This window comes from Gossypium hirsutum, chromosome A01, assembly GCF_007990345.1.
Source record: "Gossypium hirsutum isolate 1008001.06 chromosome A01, Gossypium_hirsutum_v2.1, whole genome shotgun sequence".
Classification (NCBI taxonomy): Eukaryota; Viridiplantae; Streptophyta; class Magnoliopsida; order Malvales; family Malvaceae; genus Gossypium; species Gossypium hirsutum.
The window spans coordinates 32,022,119-32,041,267 of record NC_053424.1 but is presented as its reverse complement, the minus strand read 5'-3'; the positions used below and the strand labels follow the sequence as shown (position 1 = coordinate 32,041,267).

The 19,149-nt window shown below is 35.2% G+C and overlaps 1 non-coding gene across 1 annotated transcript; it reads right to left on the bottom strand.

The window, feature by feature from the left end:
• Window positions 1–531: 531 nt before the first annotated feature.
• On the bottom strand, window positions 532–638 carry LOC121207650 (small nucleolar RNA R71). The gene has a single exon (XR_005902752.1). It is a non-coding gene; the product is annotated as a small nucleolar RNA R71 (small nucleolar RNA).
• Between the last annotated feature and the right edge of the window lie 18,511 nt (window positions 639–19,149).

Genomic DNA, 19,149 nt, shown 5'->3' with positions numbered 1-19,149 from the left:
CGCACAGTTCATAGAAACCGAAGAGAAATAAGGCAAAGCTTACGATACACAGGGAAAGAGCAATAGGACGATACTTCCACCAAAACCGAGGAGATGGCTGAAAATCAAGAAAATCCGCTACCTCCTGTGATTGCTGCTAATCCAGTAAATCAAAATCCTGCTCTACGCACTATGTATGATTATGCTAAACCTTCATTAACAAGAATTGAATCGAGCATTGTTGGGCCTGCTGTTGCTGCAAATACTTTTGAATTGAAACCTAACACAATTCAAATGATACAGCAATTTGTTCAATTTGATGGGTTGCAGGAAGAAGATCCCAATGCTCACTTGGAAAACTTTTTGGAACTATGTGATACATTTAAAATTAATGGCATTTCTGATTATGCCATTTGCCTTCGGTTATTCCCTTTTTCGTTGAGGAACAAAGCTAAACAGTGGTTGCACTTGTTACCACGAGGGTTAGTCACTACTTAGGAACAAATGACTGAAAAGTTTTTACTTAAATATTTTTCGCTGGCTAAAATGGCTAAGTTGAGGAATGACATTTCTTCTTTTGTGTAGATGGATCTAGAAACACTCTATGATGCATGGGAGAGATACAAGGATCTTTTGAGAAGATGCCCTTACCATGGGTTACCACTTTGGCTACAGGTTCAGACGTTTTACAACGGTGTGAACCCCTCAACGAGGCAACTCATCGATGCAGTCGCCGGTGGAACTTTGAATAACAAAACACCTGAGGCGGCTTACGAATTTATTGACAAGATGTCACTGAATAACTATCAGTGGCAAGTTATGAAGACAAAGCCGACGAAAGCAGCTGGTGTTTTCAACCTCGATGCGGTTACTATACTATCTAACCAAGTAGAACTCTTAAATAAAAAGATTGACGATTTGTGTGGTTCTACTCAGGTACATCTAGTAATGAGGTGCGATTCAAATGGAGGAGGAGCATGCATAGAATATCAACCCTTCAACCCTAGCATCGAGGAGGAACAAGTCCAATATATGGGTAACAATAACTATAGACCCCAAAATAAACCTTATAGTAACACTTATAATGCAGGTTGGAGGAACCATCCCAATTTCTCGTGGGGCGGTCAAGGAAATCAAAGGCCACAACATCCTCCGAGTTTTCAACAACCACCTTACCAGCAGGAAAAGAAGCCGAACCTTTAGGAGATGCTAACAAAATTCATCTCAGTGTTAGAAACTAGTTTCCAGAATACCAAGATAGCCCTTAAGAATCAACAAGTGTCAATCCAAGGGCTCGAAACTCAGATAGGCCAACTCACTAAACTGATTTTTGAACGGCCACAAGGTAGTTTGCCGAGTAACACGGAATCTAACCCAAGGGAACAAATGAATGTGATTACCACTCAAGACAAGGAAGGGTTAGTTGAGCTTGCATTAGAACCAAGGCAAGGCATTGTGGTAAGTCAAGATAAAGGTGAGGCAGTCCACAGCGAGCAAAAAATGATAAGTAAAGAGTACAACCCACGGGTGGCATACCCCAATGCGACAAGGAAAGACCGTACAGATGAACAATTCAGTAAATTCCCTAAACTATTAAAGAAATTACATATTAACTTACCATTTATTGAAGCTCTCTCACAGACTCCAAACGCAGTCAAATTTTTAAGAGAGCTTCTAGCAAACAAATGAAAGTTGGATGAGGCGTCGCATGTGGAGTTGAATGCAGTTTGCTCAACCATTTTACAAAATAAGCTACCCAACAAATTGAAAGATCTAGGGAGTTTTGCGTTTCCTTGTTTAATTGGTAGTTTAGATGTTCATAATGCATTGGCTGACTTAAGGGCAAGCATTAATGTTATGCCTTATAAAATGTTTAAACAGCTAGGTATTGTGAAACGCAAACAAACTAGGATAAGCATTCAATTGGCTGATAAAACCATTGGATTTCCTAGGGGTATCATTGAAGATATTCTTGTTAAGATCGATAAATTTATATACCCAGTAGACTTTGTTGTTCTAGACATGGAAGAGGATAGTAACACACCTTTGATTTTAGGAAGACCCTTTTTAGCGACTACTAGAACCATTATTGATGTTGGTACAAGTGAACTCACACTTTGTGTGGGAGACGAAACAATTACCCTTCAAGCTCGCAATACGAGTAACACATCAAAAATTGAGGGCGATTGCATAAATCATACTACTGGTACTGATCATGTGGTGAAACACTCTGTGTAGAAAATAGGTTCGAAGAGTGCATATGAGCCGTGTTCAAACAACAACAAAGGACCAATCTATGAAGAATGAAGGCTACAAATCGATGAACTAGATGAATCGCGGACACCTAGACCGAGGACACACGATAAACAAAAACCACGCCATGACGAGCTCAATGACGCACCAAATCAACTTAAGGTTGGAGACAACGTACTACTAGATGCAGCAGACCATCGCATTGCCACTTTTGAACCTAACAGAGTAATCCCTCTTATGGTATTCAATATTTTCCCATATGGTACAGTTGAGGTAATTCATCCCAAATTTTGAACTTTTAAGGCAAACAGTACTCGTCTTAAACCTTATATTGATAAAATTGATAGCAGGGATGAAGAGTGTAAACTCCTCGCACCACCATGACCATGCACCAGAAAGGTAAGTCGAGCTTAGACCATAAATAAGCGCTTCTCGGGAGGCAACCCGAGCGCTAACGATGTTAACCTCTTTAAAATTTTAGTCTTTAGCATCTAATCACTATATTAGTCATTGAAACACAAGTTTTCAAATCCACAAGGCCAGGCACACTTGTAATAGCCAAATTTTTCAATGGTGTCAGAAACAGTGATTCGAGATCACTAAATCCGATGAGTAAGTTTAGAAATTTTAACAAATAATAATTATAGGTCAAGCGCGAACTTAAAAGAATTATTTTTAATTAGTGAATTTTGCGATTTTAAAAGAATTAATCAGGTAAATTTGGTTGAAAAAGAGGTATCGAGACCTCGGATTTATAAACCGAGCCATAAATATTTTTATAAATATTTATGGAGTGTTATTAAGTTAGTATTAAAGTTTCGTTAGAAAATTTTAACGTTTGGTTAGTCAATTAATTAAAAAGGACTAAATTGAAAATAGTGCAAAATTTATTAAATTGTGATTAAATAGTTTAAGTGATTAAAAAGGAGGGACTTAAAAGGAAATTGAACCCAAATTGTATGGGCTGGACGGTTGGGCAAGAAAATCAGCAAAAAAAACCAGGAGAAACAAGGGCAAAATGGGAAATTTTGCAAATTAAACATATAAAACAAGACAAATTTGAAAAATCTAGAGATATCATCATTTTTCTTCAGCAAAAACGCCATGGGAGGTCTGAAAGCTGCTGGTTTTTCATACTTTGACATATGTGAGTTCAATTCTTACCCTTTTCTTTGAGATTTTTATGTTTTGTGACTTTTACAATTAGGTCCAATGTTTAATTCATTAGTTTTTGATTTTATGAACAAAATTAAAAGCTATCATTGATAAGTGTTAGCTGTTTATGATGAAATAAAATGAATTTGAAGCTTTGATTTTGTTGTTTGATGATTTTATCAAGTAATTTCAATAGAAATTGATTTTAGGACCTAATTGTGAAAAAGTTGTGAATTAAGGTTTAGTGTTAAAATTCTGATTTTCAAAGATTGTGTAATAGTTTAGAATGATGGAATAAAATGTTAATTGAGAAAAATTAGCTTAATAGATGGGCTAATTGAGCAAGGACTGAATTGTATGACCTTTGAAATTTAAAGGAAAAATGGTAATAAACATCTTGAACTAAAACAATATTGGATAGCAGAAGTAGACTAACTTTTAAAAATCACCATAAATTGTAGAAATCGAATTAGAAGATGAATAAAAGATGAAATTAAAGCTTATTGAGTCTAGTTTTTCATAGAAGAAACGGTGTAAGCAATGGATTTGTAAATTATGAGATATAATGAATTTTGTGAGACAATGTTAGAATGAATTCGGGTTCCCCTGTTTTTACATTGGAAAATCACGAAAAATTGGATAAAATTAATTAGAGTCTCAAAATTTATATGCTTAGAATCCTTAATGAGTCTATTTTCAATAGAAATCAATGGGAACATTATCCGAGTTTTGTACTGTGATATAATTATTTTTTAGTGACGAGAGGTCAGAACTGTTGGATAGTGAAACAGGGGAAACTTAAATGAATAAACTGTACTAATTGGCTAAACCAAAAATTCTAAAACTTATATGGTGGAATGATATGTGAGTCTAGTTTTATGGAAAATTTAAGGATCTTAATTTTGAGCTCTGTAGCTCGAATTATAAATAATTGAGTGACTATGACTCGTGTGAACAGATTGATGTGAGCATTAATAAGTAAATTGTGAAATCGTACTTACAAGAATGTTATAAAGATTAAGGATGTGGAATGGAGAGGAGGAGGAGGAAAAATATATATGAATATTCAGTTAGCATGGCTAATTTGCATGTTTTATGCTCATGGACTAAATTGAATAAAAGTAAAACTTTAGGGGGTAATTTTGTAAAAATGTCAAAAATGACTAAATTGAAGGGAATAAATTGTTTTATTATCTAAATTAATAAATTGAATGAAACTATCAATTTAAGATTGGGTGAAATTTGGGAAAATGGTAAATTACCAATATGCCCCTAAATCTTGGTATTTCTGCAATTTAGTCAAGTAGGTTCGGATACCCTGAATGAGCATGTAAATATATAAATTTAAGTATTGTATCGTATTTTATATGATATTTTGAATTGAATATATGAAAAGGATGTTACATGAAACATGAAAATGAATACTAAATAATATAAATTAATTAAAATTATTCTAAAAATTTCGGTAATGCCTCGTATCCTATCCCGGTCTCAGGTACGGGTATGGGGTATTACATTTAATGGTATCAGAGCTAAGGTTTAGCCAGTTCTCGGACCGAACATAGCATATGTGAAGTCTAGAAATACATGCCATTATATAACTTGTGATAAGATAATGTAATATCTTCCAACTCTGATGAGATTTATTTTACTTAAAGATAGAGATACTTTCCCAACCGAGCTAATTACAATAATGATAAAAGCGATACTCAAATATATGAGCAAAAGTAGATTATGATGAGTCTGAACTCATAAAGGTATGAATAAATGTTATATTTAAATTTATGTGTATAGTAAGTAAAATTTTAAGGTAAGTATTAATATTGAATTGAATTTGTATGGATATATGTGATTGATGTGGAAATAAAATTTTGGATATATGTTATATTTGAAAATTTTATTGATTGAGAATGTGATGAAATTGATATGAATATGTGATTAATTGAAATGTGTATTGATTGGAAACTGGAAAGTGAATTGAATACCCTATTAACTGTACCAGACTGAGTCGGATATAGTTGGCATGCCATAGGATTTTGAGAAGGGATTTGGAGATGAGATTTGGATATGCTGATGTTTATATCCTTCGGATTTATCCGAAGAGGCACTTTGTGCTATTCTGGTGTGTTTGGGATGGATTATATTATTCTGGTGTGTTTGGGAGGATTATATGATACTGGTGTGTTTTGGAGGATTATACTGGTGTGTTTTGGTTGGACATTTTGGTGTGTTTGGATGGAATCCGTGTATCCGCCAAAGTCCGAGTCTTGTTAATAGGGGTAAATATGAATATTAAGTGAAATTGAAATGAGAATTGAATTCCCTATTAACTTGTCGGACTAGTCGGATATAATTGGCATGCCATAAGAACTGGAAGTGTACGGGATTTGTCGGCTATACTGATTAGGCACTTTATGTGTCGTATTTCAGACACCTTTTGTGTCGTATCAGGCACCTCATGTGTCGTTTCAGGCATCTCGTGTGTCATTTCAGGCACTTATGTGTCGTATACTGATCAGATACTACGTACCGTTTTAGGCACAATGTGCCGTACTGGTGTGTTTGGTTGGATCCGTGTATCCGTCTGAGTCTGAGTTATGTTAATAGGGTTAAGTAAATGAAATGAGAAAATCGAATGAATTTGATTGAATAAACTATTGAAAGTGTGAAAAAGTGGAATTATGAAAAGAATTGTGAATTGTGAATTGAAATAGAGATATGAGACTGAAAGCTTGAACCAAAGGTTCATGAATTGATTAAAGATAATATAGATGATATATGATGCCATTTGATGAAAGACTATTGCCGAGATATGAAATTAAAGCATAATTAACACATATGACTTATATTGTTACATGTTTGATGTCTATTATTTATTATAGTATTTATAATTTGAATTATGGTAATACCATTGAGTACAAACATGCTCAACATACGATTATATTATTATAATTCAAATTATTTATTATTATTAAGTGTTAAATTCCTATCACTCCATATGGGATTCAATTCTATTATGTTTGGAAAAAGAAGTCGATGGTGAAACTTACATGAGACTATTCTTCTGTCTCTTCCGGTTTTCTCTGAGAAATCATTTGGATATTTATTATTATTTTCGTATGAGTTATGTTCTCGGATTTCTGGTATGGTATCGTATTTTGGAGTTCTTTATCTCAGTTTTCCTATCACTCTTATTTCGTAAATTATCGATCATGATTTATCCTTAAAGTATGTTCTTTGGTTTATGATGACTATGTCTATTATGATAAGACTATCCGTGTCTATTTGGCATGTCTACGATGTTATGTGCCCAACATGTTTGATTAAGTAAATTTTATTCAAAACTGAATAAGTGTGTGTTTATGTACACTTGGTTGAATAAGTATGATTAGTAAGTTCATATGGCTAAATTTAATGTTGCGATATGAAAATTTCATGAATGATATAGTATATTATTGCATATAAATGTCATTAAACTGTGATAGTTGTAAAATGATATTTGAATAAAAGTGCAAATTAAGTGGAACAACGGATTTGAGTACTTTCGTTCAGTGGCTAAGACAAATTGACGGAAAAGACCATGGTTGGACCATGGCATCAATGTGATATGTGATCTGTGTAAGACCATAGCTGGGCTATGGCATTAGAGATATGTGATTACGTGCTTCCATATAAGACCATATCTGGGATATGGTATCAGTGTGATATGTGATTCGTGTAAGACCATGGCTGGGCTATGGCTACGGTGTGTGATATGTAGCTATGTGCAAGACCATAGTTTTACTATGGCATGATGAAAACGAAGTACTCAATTCCGAAATGGTTCCCTAAATTGATTAAGAAAGGTAAGTGATAAATGGACTTAAAAGATTGAAATTGATTAATTGTTGATATTGAGCTAAACTAAGTGAATTCATTGGTTGAAATTGTAGATGGCAGAAAATATTGATAGACTATATAAGTGTATAAATTTTCTTGAAGTGAATTATGTGAAAACGATGATGTTATGTATGAATGTCAAGTCATATGTGTGTAGTTATGAGAGTTAAGTTAGAGGCTTTACGACCTCACCCCCTTACCAGAGTTGTAATTATGAGGGAATAAGTGAGATTTTGATGATATGCTCCGACACTGTATGCTACAGTCTAAAGGTTATTGGGAAGAGATGTTTGAGATTAATTCGGTTGTGATTTTGAGAAATTTTGTGGAAGTTTTTCATTAGAGTTGAAAGCAACTTTTTCTGGTAAGATTTTCAGGGACGAAAATCCCTAAAGGGGGGGAGTTGTAACAGCCAAATTTTTCAGGGGTGTCGGAAACAGTGATTCAAGATCACTAAATCCGACGAGTAAGTTTAGAAATTTTAACAAATAATAATTATAGGCCAAGCGCGAACTTAAAAGAATTATTTTTAATTAGTGAATTTTGCGATTTTAAAAGAATTAATCAGGTAAATTTGGTTGAAAACGAGGTATCGAGACCTCGGATTTATAAACTGAGCCATAAATATTTTTATAAATATTTATGGAGTGTTATTAAGTTAGTATTAAAGTTTCGTTAGAAAATTTTAACGTTTGGTTAGTCAATTAATTAAAAAGGACTAAATTGAAAATAGTGCAAAATTTATTAAATTGTGATTAAATAGTTTAAGTGATTAAAAAGGAGGGATTTAAAAGGCAATTGGACCCAAATTGTATGGGCTGGACGGTTGGGCAAGAAAATTAGCAAAAAAGACAAGGAGAAACAACGGCAAAATGGGAAATTTTACAAATTAAACATATAAAACAAGACAAATTTGAAAAATCTAGAGATATCATCATTTTTCTTCAGCAAAAACGCCATGGGAGGTCTGAAAGCTGCTGGTTTTTCATACTTTGACATATGTGAGTTCAATTCTTACCCTTTTCTTTGAGATTTTTATGTTTTTGTGACTTTTACAATTAGATCCAAGTGTTTAATTCATTAGTTTTTGATTTTATGAACAAAATTAAAAGCTATCATTGATAAGTGTTAGCTGTTTATGATGAAATAAAATGAATTTGAAGCTTTAATTTTGTTGTTTGATGATTTTATCAAGTAATTTTAATAGAAATTGATTTTAGGACCTAATTGTGAAAAAGTTGTGAATTAAGGTTTAGTGTTAAAATTCTGATTTTCAAAGATTGTGTAATAGTTTAGAATGATGGAATAAAATGTTAATTAAGAAAAATTAGCTTAATAGATGGGCTAATTGAGTAGGGACTGAATTGTATGACCTTTGAAATTTAGAGGAAAAATGGTAATAAACATCTTGAACTAAAACAATATTGGACAGCAAAAGTAGACTAACTTTGAAAAATCACAATAAATTGTATAAATCAAATTAGAAGATGAATAAAATATGAAATTAAAGCTTATTTAGTCTAGTTTTTCATAGAAGAAACAGTGTAAGCAATGAATTTGTAAATTATGAGATATAATGAATTTTGTGAGACAATGTTAGAATGAATTCGGGTTCCCCTATTTTTACTTTGGAAAATCACGAAAAATTGGATAAAATTAATTAGAGTCTCAAATTTATATGTTTAGAATCCTTAATGAGTCTATTTTCAATATAAATCAATGGGAACGTTATCCGAGTTTTGTACTATGATATAATTAATTTTTAGTGAAGAGAGGTCAGAACTGTTGGATAGTGAAACAGGGGAAAATTAAATGAATAAACTGTACTAATCGGCTAAACCAAAAATTCTAAAACTTATATGGTGGAATGATATGTGAGTCTAGTTTTATGTAAAATTTAGAGATCTTAATTTTAAACTCTTTAGCTAGAATTATAAATAATTGAGTGACTATGACTCGTGTGAACAGATTGATGTGGGCATTAATAAGTAAATTGTGAAATCGTACTTACAAGTATGTTATATACATTAAGGATGTGGAATGGAGAGGAGGAGGAGGAAAAATATATATGAATATTCAGTTAGCATGGCTAATTTGCATGTTTTATGCTCATGGACTAAATTGAATAAAAGTAAAACTTTAGGGGGAAATTTTTTAAAAATGTCAAAAATGACTAAATTGAAGGGAATAAATTGTTTTATTATCTAAATTAATAAATTGAATGAAACTATCAATTTAAGATTGGGTGAAATTTGGGAAAATGGTAAATTACCAATATGCCCCTAAATCTTGGTATTTCTGCAATTTAGTCAAGTAGGTTCGGATACCCTGAACGAGCATGTAAGTATATAAATTTAAGTATTGTATCGTATTTTATATGATATTTTGAATTGAATATATGAAAAGGATGTTACATGAAACATGAAAATGAATATTAAATAATAAAAATTAATTGAAATTATTCTAAAAATTTCGATAATGCCTCGTATCCTATCCCGGTCTCAGGTACGGGTATGGGGTATTACAACACTGGTGTGCCTTAGGTCGTGCGATACGGCCATGTGAAAACAGGGAAAATTTTTTCCTCAACACGGGATGCGATAAGTTGCCACAGCCGTGCAACATGGCCGTGGGTGAAACTGCCAGAACAACACGGGCGTGAGACACGCCCGTGCCTTGAAACCATGGTTGAAACTGAGAATTTAACACAGGCGTGCGACACGCCCGTGCCATTCACCCGTGGTCGACACTGTCAAACTAACACGGGGGTGGACCTATTTACACGGGTGTGGGAGAAGTGAAACACGGTCGTGTGCACCCACATGCCCAAGGAACAAGGGCGTGGGTCGAATGTCAGACGCGCCCAAATTTAAAAATCACCAAACACACGGGCAAAAATTAGGGCACACGGGCATGCCCCACAGCTATGTGCCCCAAAATCTATATAAACCCCACACTATTCATCATCCCCCTCCCCAAAAATCCCTAACCCTAGCCACTACAACTCCACACGCCCTACCTGCCACGCCCGTGCGCCGCCTACAACACTATTTCCAACGACCCAAGCTTCTCCCTTTTGCATTTGTTTACTCTTTTCTCTCTATTTTTTTTAAATATTTTGCCTATTTCATGATTTCTTTGATCCTTTTGACTATCTTAAGTGAATATTAATAGTAGAATAATAGAAATACTCATGCTTGTCATTAAAGAATATTGCCATTTTTCATACTACATTCATCCATTTTTCTTGTTTCCATGGATTTTATGTTTACCCATATACATTCATGCATTAGATATTCCCGTCGTATTATTCTCATAGTCCTATTTTAATAACTTGATATATTTGCTTTAGTTGTTTTAGTTTTCTTTTCATCTAGGACGCGAGTCTCATGAAATCTTCCTATTTAGTTTTGTTTTTCCATGCTATTTTCGGGGCTTATTGGTTGAACTTTGACTTTTCAATGTAGGTATGCAATGTCATCCTCACGTGGTAAGAAGACCATTGTCCCTGCCTCGAAGAAGAGGAAAGGAGCAGCGTCATCCTTGGGTCCTACCGCTGAGATCCGTCACCCTTTTCTCAAGTTCCCCTTGGGACCCCAGGAGGAGTTATATTAGATATTACGGGGCCGACCCCTAGGTTTGGGTCGCTGCATTGACTGGGCCACACTTGAATAGATTCAATTGGCTGACGCGGTCCGAGCCCTTCTGACGACTGACCCGTGGGGGCTCTTCTTTAAGATCGTTGAGCCGACGTATCTCAAGTTCACATTGGAACTCTGCTCGATGTTCCATCTTCAGACTGTCATGACAAACTTTGACGATCCTGGAACGGTCCAATTCTGCCTTGGTGGTCTAGTGCGCTAGTTGAGTGTACCCGAGTTTGGGATTGCACTAGGGCTATACACGGAGGAGTTCATGGACGACAATGAACTCGACACCCTCCACCGCCACATCCACTACTCTCCCTCAAGGTGCTGGAAGGACTTCGTCCCTGCCTCGGCCACTTATGATCATAGCCACTCTAAGGCATTGGCTCTCGCCCCATCCCTGCGATACCTACAGGCCATCTTGGCCCACACTCTAACGGGATGACGAGAGAGCATCAGCGTCGTCAACACTCACGACGCCTATTTCTTATGTAGCATGGAGAGTGGGCACGTCCTCGACCTTGCCTACTTTATTGCCCTCGCCATCCGCCATCAGACGAAGTGACATAGGAGAGGGGTCATCTCTATCGGGCCCTATGTGACTCGACTGGCTCGACACTTTGGGCTCCTCAACACAGCAGAACAATCATCCTCCCTCACTCTCATCGGCTAGATGTCTCCACAAGGCACCTCGAGCATGCTAAATATAAGGATGATTGAGAAACGACGTGGCACCTACCCTCCTCAGTATTGCCTCATCCAGTCCACCAAGGAGGAGGACCTAGAGGACATTGCTGATGATGTCCCTCCACATCATGAGGACCCACCGTCTCAGCCACCACCCATCCATCGTCCAGTTCATGCAGCGGCTTCATACTCTGACATCTCTAAGCGCCTTACTCGATTTGAGCAGTAGTGTTTTCAGTGTTTTGATACATTGATGCTACACTTCACCAGATTTGTCAGCACCTTCACATCTCATCGCCGCCACCACCTCACGAACCATCCGGAGATGACGATGTTTAAAAACTTTTTATTTATTATTTTTATTTTCACTTGTATCTTTATTTATCTTAATTAAATAATTTTTATTTCATTTTCCTTTCATATTATTTTAATTTTAGTTTTTATAATTTTTATTGAATAATTTATAGTTTCAGCTATTTCATTACGAGTAATTATCCTTACTTATATTTCCTAAAGGGTTCTTGATTTTATCACAGTTATAAAGAGCTCCATAGCTCATCATCACTTAGGAACTAAAAACTCCACTGGGAAAGGTTGTCCGCGACTACCATGTCCTGCTAGACCACGACCATAACTACTACCAGATATAATATTCTTTTGCCGCAGGACTTATGAGCTAATGAACCTCTACCACCATCGGAGTATCCTCCTCCACTCTCATCATTGCCTTGGCCGATTATTCTCCATAACTCCAATTCAAGGAGTTCATTCATTATTCAGGAAGTTTCACTTCTCTCCTTATCTTATGATTATATATCTATATGTTTCAATATATCTATCTTTGTACATTGAGGGGAAAGTACATCTTAAGTGTGGGGGGTCTTTCATATCATCATTAGAAATCCTTAAATTTTGACTTATTCTCACGTGAATCACTCATATCACTATTAGAATGAATTTTGATTAATTTATAATTTTTATTGATATGCCTTGAATAAAAACATAGGCATTTATGCATTGATTGTTTAAACTTTAAGACATTAGGGAATCAAGCATGATAAGTTGATTTTTGAAGAATTAAAAACTTTTAGGTTGTTTCCCTAAGTTTAGATATTATCTTGAGTTGAAATTCACAAGTTTGAACATTAAAAAGCCATAATTTTTGTGAGATCTTGAGCCTTTAGAGCATATTTTATTTCTTTCATGCTCACTTTCATTATGAGTGCGTCAGTTTTGATTTGTTATTCTAGAACTTGCTTGATTATGCATGTCAAAACCACATCATTTGAGTTGATATGTCAAGATGATAAAGGCACTTAGGTTTAACCCACTCACTCCACAAAAGCCTACCTTCATAATTAACCCTTAGTGAACCCCTTTGAGCCTAATAAGCCATTAATTGATTTACCCTCAATATTAACCCATAACCCGTTATTGTTGAAATCCCCTAATTTGACCCCTATTTTTATCTAGATTTAATTTCAAATAATTGCATAGCTATGTTTTATTCTTTGTTGTGATAATTAAGTTCTATGTTATTTGACTTGTTCTTAAAAAAAATACATATATATTATATACTTCAATACATATTAGTAGTAATTCGTCGTTCTTGAGCTTGAGTGTTAATTCCATATTCTGAGAAGAAGCTCACTTGTATTCAATTGATGACTAGTTATTTTTTTAGTTAGGTAATTTTTCAATTCAATCTCGATTCTAACCTTTTCCTTCAGCTTGTGACCACACCTCCTAACCAAAGCCACATTCCAACCCTCTAAAAGACCTTTTTGATTGATGTATCAGCTCAATATATAGTGGTGGAGATTTCATTTTCAAGCAAGCCTATGGTAATAACTTTTCATATTGACTAATGAGTGCTTTAATTGATGTCCTTAAACACCTTGAGTGATTTGAGTGAATCTTTAGTGAGGATGTTAAACTCTGTGATATTTTGATAAAATGTAATCACTTAGATGAGGGGAGACACCTTATGTTCGTAATAAAATGCTTAACTTGGAATGTTTGAAACTTTGATGTACTTTTAGTTGAATTTTCAATGTATGAATACTTATGGATTATTTTGAGATATTATTGATAGGGATTATAAATTGAGAAGAATTTATTTTGATTGTGAGTTGAGGATTTTGCTTGAGGACAAGCAAATGCTTAAGTGTGGGGGTATTTGATAAACCGTAATTTATACATATTTTTATCCCATGCTTAGCACATTTATGGATGGTTTCTCTTTAGATTTGGTGAATTCGATGCTCCTAATCCTTTAATTTCATGTTTTATACTTATGTGAGCATAGGAGAGTAAAAAAAGTGAGAAACGGGCTAAAAACGGAGAAAATGGACCCACATGGGAAATCAACACGGCCTGGACTTCCTCACACGGGCGTGTCACACATCCGTGTCTATTTGGCAGGTTCGAAGCACGACTTACACGGGTAGACTACATGCCCGTGCCTATTCAACAGCCATGACCATGGGCTGGAGTAATCACACATGGGCGTGTCACAGCATGTCCTTACAGAACTCGAGTATAGTCCTATTCGGAAAAGGCCAATTTTTAGGGCTCTTAGGCATTCTAAAGCCTATTTAAACACCTGAAGAGGCACTTAGAAGGGAGACGCAGAGCAGGAAGTAAGGAATTACCCAAGGGAAACCGATTGGTCCATCTCAAAAGCAGGATTCATCGTCAAGACTGAAGATCTCCCTTCAATTTCTATTCAGGGGTTTTGGGTTTTCTTTATGTTTTGTATTCATTATTCTTTTAAGATGTTTTCTTTTATAATTATGAACTATACCCCCTAAATACCTAAGAGGAATGAAACTTAAGACGGATCTGTTATTATTATCTGAATTGTATGATAAATATTTGACTTGTTCTTAATTATGTGTTCTTAATTCTTGTTTTAATATTCCAGGATATTGATTCAAGCTAATGCTCTTATTCAGAGGAGGAAGAGACCCTGTCTAAGAGTAAATTTGTCATAATTAAGTGGAGTTGATTGCATGCCTAGAGATAGGGTGATAAGATTTTACCGGATTAGGGTCAAACCTAATAAGGGGATCCATAGATCGAGTTAATGCAACACTAGGGCGTTAATTAGAAAGAGATTTCAATTAATCAACCTAGGGTTAGACGTTATTAGTCTTGAGATAGATAATAATATAACTTAGGGATTTCTACGGATCAAGTCAAATGAATAAATCGTCTGGTTCAGAGTAAAATAACAAGTGAAGTCTAGGTGGATTTTTCCTTGGGTATTGTCTTAATCAATCGAGTTTTCCCAAAAGCTTTTTCCCAATTTTCCCTCTGTGCACCCTTAGATTAGTTAAGTAGTTTAGATAAACAAATCCCTTAATTTTTAGGCTAGATAATAAAAAGAAAGTAATTACTAGTACTCTTGGTTCCTTTGCGTTCGACAATCCGGTCTTGCTAAAGCTATACTACTGTTCGATAGGTACACTTGCCTTCATCGTGATAATAGTTAGTTTCAAGAATAATTAATTATAAATTTTTAAACCTGTCACGAATATCACGTAACATTAACCCACTCACTCCATAAAAGCCTACCCTCATAATTAACCCTTAGTGATCCCCTTTGAGCCTAACAAGCCATTAATTGATTTACCCTCAATATTAACCCATAACACATTATTGTTGAAATCCCCTAATTTGAACCCTATTTTTGTCGAGATTTAAGTTGAAATAATTGCTTAGCTATGTTTTATTCTCCGTTGTGATAATTAAGATCTAAATATTTGACTTGTTCTTAAAAAAAATACTTCAATACATATTAGTAGTAATTCGTCGTTCTTGAGCTTGAGTGTTAATTCCATATTCTGATAAGAAGATCACTTATATTCAATTAATGACTAGTTATTTTTCTAGCTAGGTAATTTTACAATTCAATATTGATTCTAACCTTTTTCTTCAGCTTGTGACCACACCCCTCTAACCAAAGCCACGTTACAACCTCTAAAAACCTTTTTGATTGATGTATCAACTCAATATATAGTGGTGGAGATTTCATTTTCAAGCAAGCCTATGGCAATAATTTTTCATATTGACTAATGAGTGCTTTAATTGATGTCCTTAAACACCTCAAGAGATTTGAGTGAACCTTTAGTGAGGATGTTAAACTCTGTGATATTTTGATCAAAGGTAATCACTTAGATGAGGGGAGACACCTATGTTTTCGTAATAAAATGCTCAACTTGGAATGTTTGAAACTTTGATGTACTTTTAGTTGAATTTTCAATGTATGAACACTTATGGATTATTTTGAGATATTATTGATAGGGATTATAAATTGAGAAGAATTTATTTTGATTGTGAGTTGAGGATTTTGCTTGAGGACAAGCAAACGCTTAAGTGTGGGGGTATTCGATAAACCGTAATTTATACATCTTTTATCCCATGCTTAGCACATTTACGGATGATTTCATCTTAGACTTGGTGAATTTGATGCTCCTAATTCTTTAATTTCATGTTTTATACTTAGGTGAGCATAGGAGAGTAAAAAAAGAGCGAGAAACGGGCTGAAAACGGAGAAAATGGACCCATATAGGAAATCAACACGGCCTGGACTTCCTCACACGGGCGTGTCACACAGCCGTGTCCATTTGGAAGGATCGATGCATGACTTATACGGGTAGACTACATGCCCGTGCCTATTCAACAGTCTTGACCATGGGCTGGAGTAATCACACATGGGCGTGTCCCTGTCGAGCCCAAGTATAGTGCTATTCAAAAAAGGGCAATTTTTAGGGCTCTGAGGCATTCAAAAGCCTATTTAAACACCTGAGGAGGCACTTAATAAGGGGACGAGGAGTAGGAGGCAAGGAATTACTCAAGGGAAGCCGATTGGTCCATCTCAGAAGTCGGATTCATCATCAAGATTGAAGATCTCCCTTCAATTTCAATTCTGGAGTTTTGGGGTTTTCTTTATGTTTTGTATTCTTTATTCTTTTGAGATATTTTCTTTTATAGTTATGAACTAAACCCCCTAAATACCTAGGGGGAATGAAACCTAAGACGGATCTTGTTATTATTATCTGAATTGTATGATAAATATTTGACTTGTTCTTAATTATGTGTTCTTAATTCTTGTTTTAATAGTCCAGGATATTGATTCAAGTTAATGCTCTTATCAGAGGAGGAAGAGACCCTGTCTAAGAGTAAATTTGTCATAATTAAGCGGAGTTGATTGCATGCCTAAAGATAGAGTGATAAGATTTTACCGGATTAGGGTCAAACCTAATAAGGGGATCCATAGATCGAGTTAATCCAACACTAGGGCGTTAATTAAAAAGAGATTTCAATTAATCAACCTAGGGTTAGATGTTATTAGTCTCGAGAGAGATAATAATATAACTTAGGGATTTCTACGGATCAAGTCAAATGAATAAATTGTCTAATTCAGAGTCAAATAACAAATGAAGTCTAGGTGGATTTTTCCTTAGGTATTGTCTTAATCAATCGAATTTTCCCAAAAGCTTTTTCCAATTTCTCTCTGTGCACCCTTAGTTTAGTTAATTAGTTTAGATAAACAAATCCATTAATTTTTAGGCTAGATAATAAAAAGAAAGTAATTACTAGTACTCTTGGTTCCTTTGGGTTTGACAATCTAGTCTTGCTAAAGCTATACTACTGTTCGATAGGTACACTTGCCTTCATCGTAATAATAGTTAGTTTCAAGAACGCTTAATTATAAATTTTTAAAACCTATCGCGAATATCACATATCAATATCCGATGCCTTAGAACAATCCCTTCTCGTACTATGAAATGGAACTTTTCCCAATTGAGTACTAGGTTTGTTTCTTCGTATCGCCTTAGTACCTTGGCTAGATTGGCTACGCAATTGTCATACATATCTCCAAATACTGAAAAATCATCCATAAAAACTTCCAAATACTTCGCAACCATGTCAGTAAAAATAGACATCATACATCTTTGAAATGTAGCAGGTGCATTACATAAACCAATTAGCATGCGTCTAAATGCAAATGTACCGTACGGGCAGGTGAATATTGTCTTCTGCTAATCTTCTGGTGCTACTGTAATCTGATTATACCCCGAGTATCCATTGAAAAAATAGTAGTAGTCTTACCCCACGAGTCTATCTAGCATCTGGTCCAAAAAGGCAAATGAAAGTGATCTTTCCTAGTCGCCTTGTTCAGCTTCCAATAATTGATGCAAATTCTCCATCCCGTAACCATTCTAGTCGGTATCAACTCGTTATTCTCATTTTCAATAACCGTGATACCTTCTTTCTTTGGCACGCACTGGACCAGACTTACCCATGAACTATTTGAGATGGGGTGAATTATACCCGCATCTAACCACTTAATGATTTCTTTCTTTACTACGTCCTTTATGATGGGCTTTAGTCTTCGTTGTCCATCGATTGTCCCTTTCTCGCCATCTTCTAGTATGATCCTGTGCATGCATACAAATGAGCTAGTACCGAGGATATCGGCTATGGTCCATCCGATAGCCCTCTTGAATTTTTTCAACACCAAGATGAGTTTTTCTTCTTGCTCAGTAGTTAATTTCACTGAAACAATCACAGGCAGAGTAGAAGAGTTACCTAAAATAAACATATTTTTGATGTGAAGGTAGTACCTTGAGTTCTAATTTAGGTGGCTCCTCAATTGACGCTTTTGTTTGGGCATAATCTCTTTCCTCTAACTCCAAAGATTTAAAACGGGATTGCGGAATAAATCCCCTTTGATTAGCTTTTAAAAAAGCTAAGTACTCATCCTCCTTTTCATCATTCAGAGGATCTGATGTCAAAATTTGTTCCAACGGATCCTCCACATAGTTGAGCTCCTTCTCCAATATTAAATCTTCTAAACCAGATACTGCAGAACAATCATCAATTGTGTCAGAAAATCGCATAGACTTAAAAACATTAAATGTTACCTAATCATCCTGAACATGCATAGTAAGCTCACCCTTCTACACATCAATAAGGGTCCTTCTGGTTGCTAAGAACAGTCTTCCTAAGATAATTGGCACTTCTTTGCCTACTTCAAAGTCTAGGATAACAAAATCAGTGAGGAAGATAAATTTATCTACACGTAACAATATGTCCTCGATTTTTCCTTCTAGATGTGCTAAGGATCGATCTTCTAATTGAAGTGTAACCATAGTAGGTCTAACTTCACCTATCCCCAACTTTCTAAATATTCGCATAGGCATCAAGTTGATATTCGCACCCAAGTCACATAGTGCCTTACCACAATATGTTGCTCCAATGTTGCAAGGTATGGTAAAACATCCAGGATCCTTCAATATTGGGGGTAGTTTGTCTTGAAGATATGCATTGCATTCCCTCGTGTAATAGCCCAAAATTGGGTCTAGTTGGAACAGAGGTTTTGGGACCCCAAAATATGAGATAGAAATAATTATTTTATGATTATTTTGAGGTCTATGATATGATTGCATGATTGTGTGAAAATGTCGTGAAGAAATTCTATGCATAAAGTGCTCAATTTGAAGTTAGGGACTAAATTGAATAAGTTGCAAAACCTGCA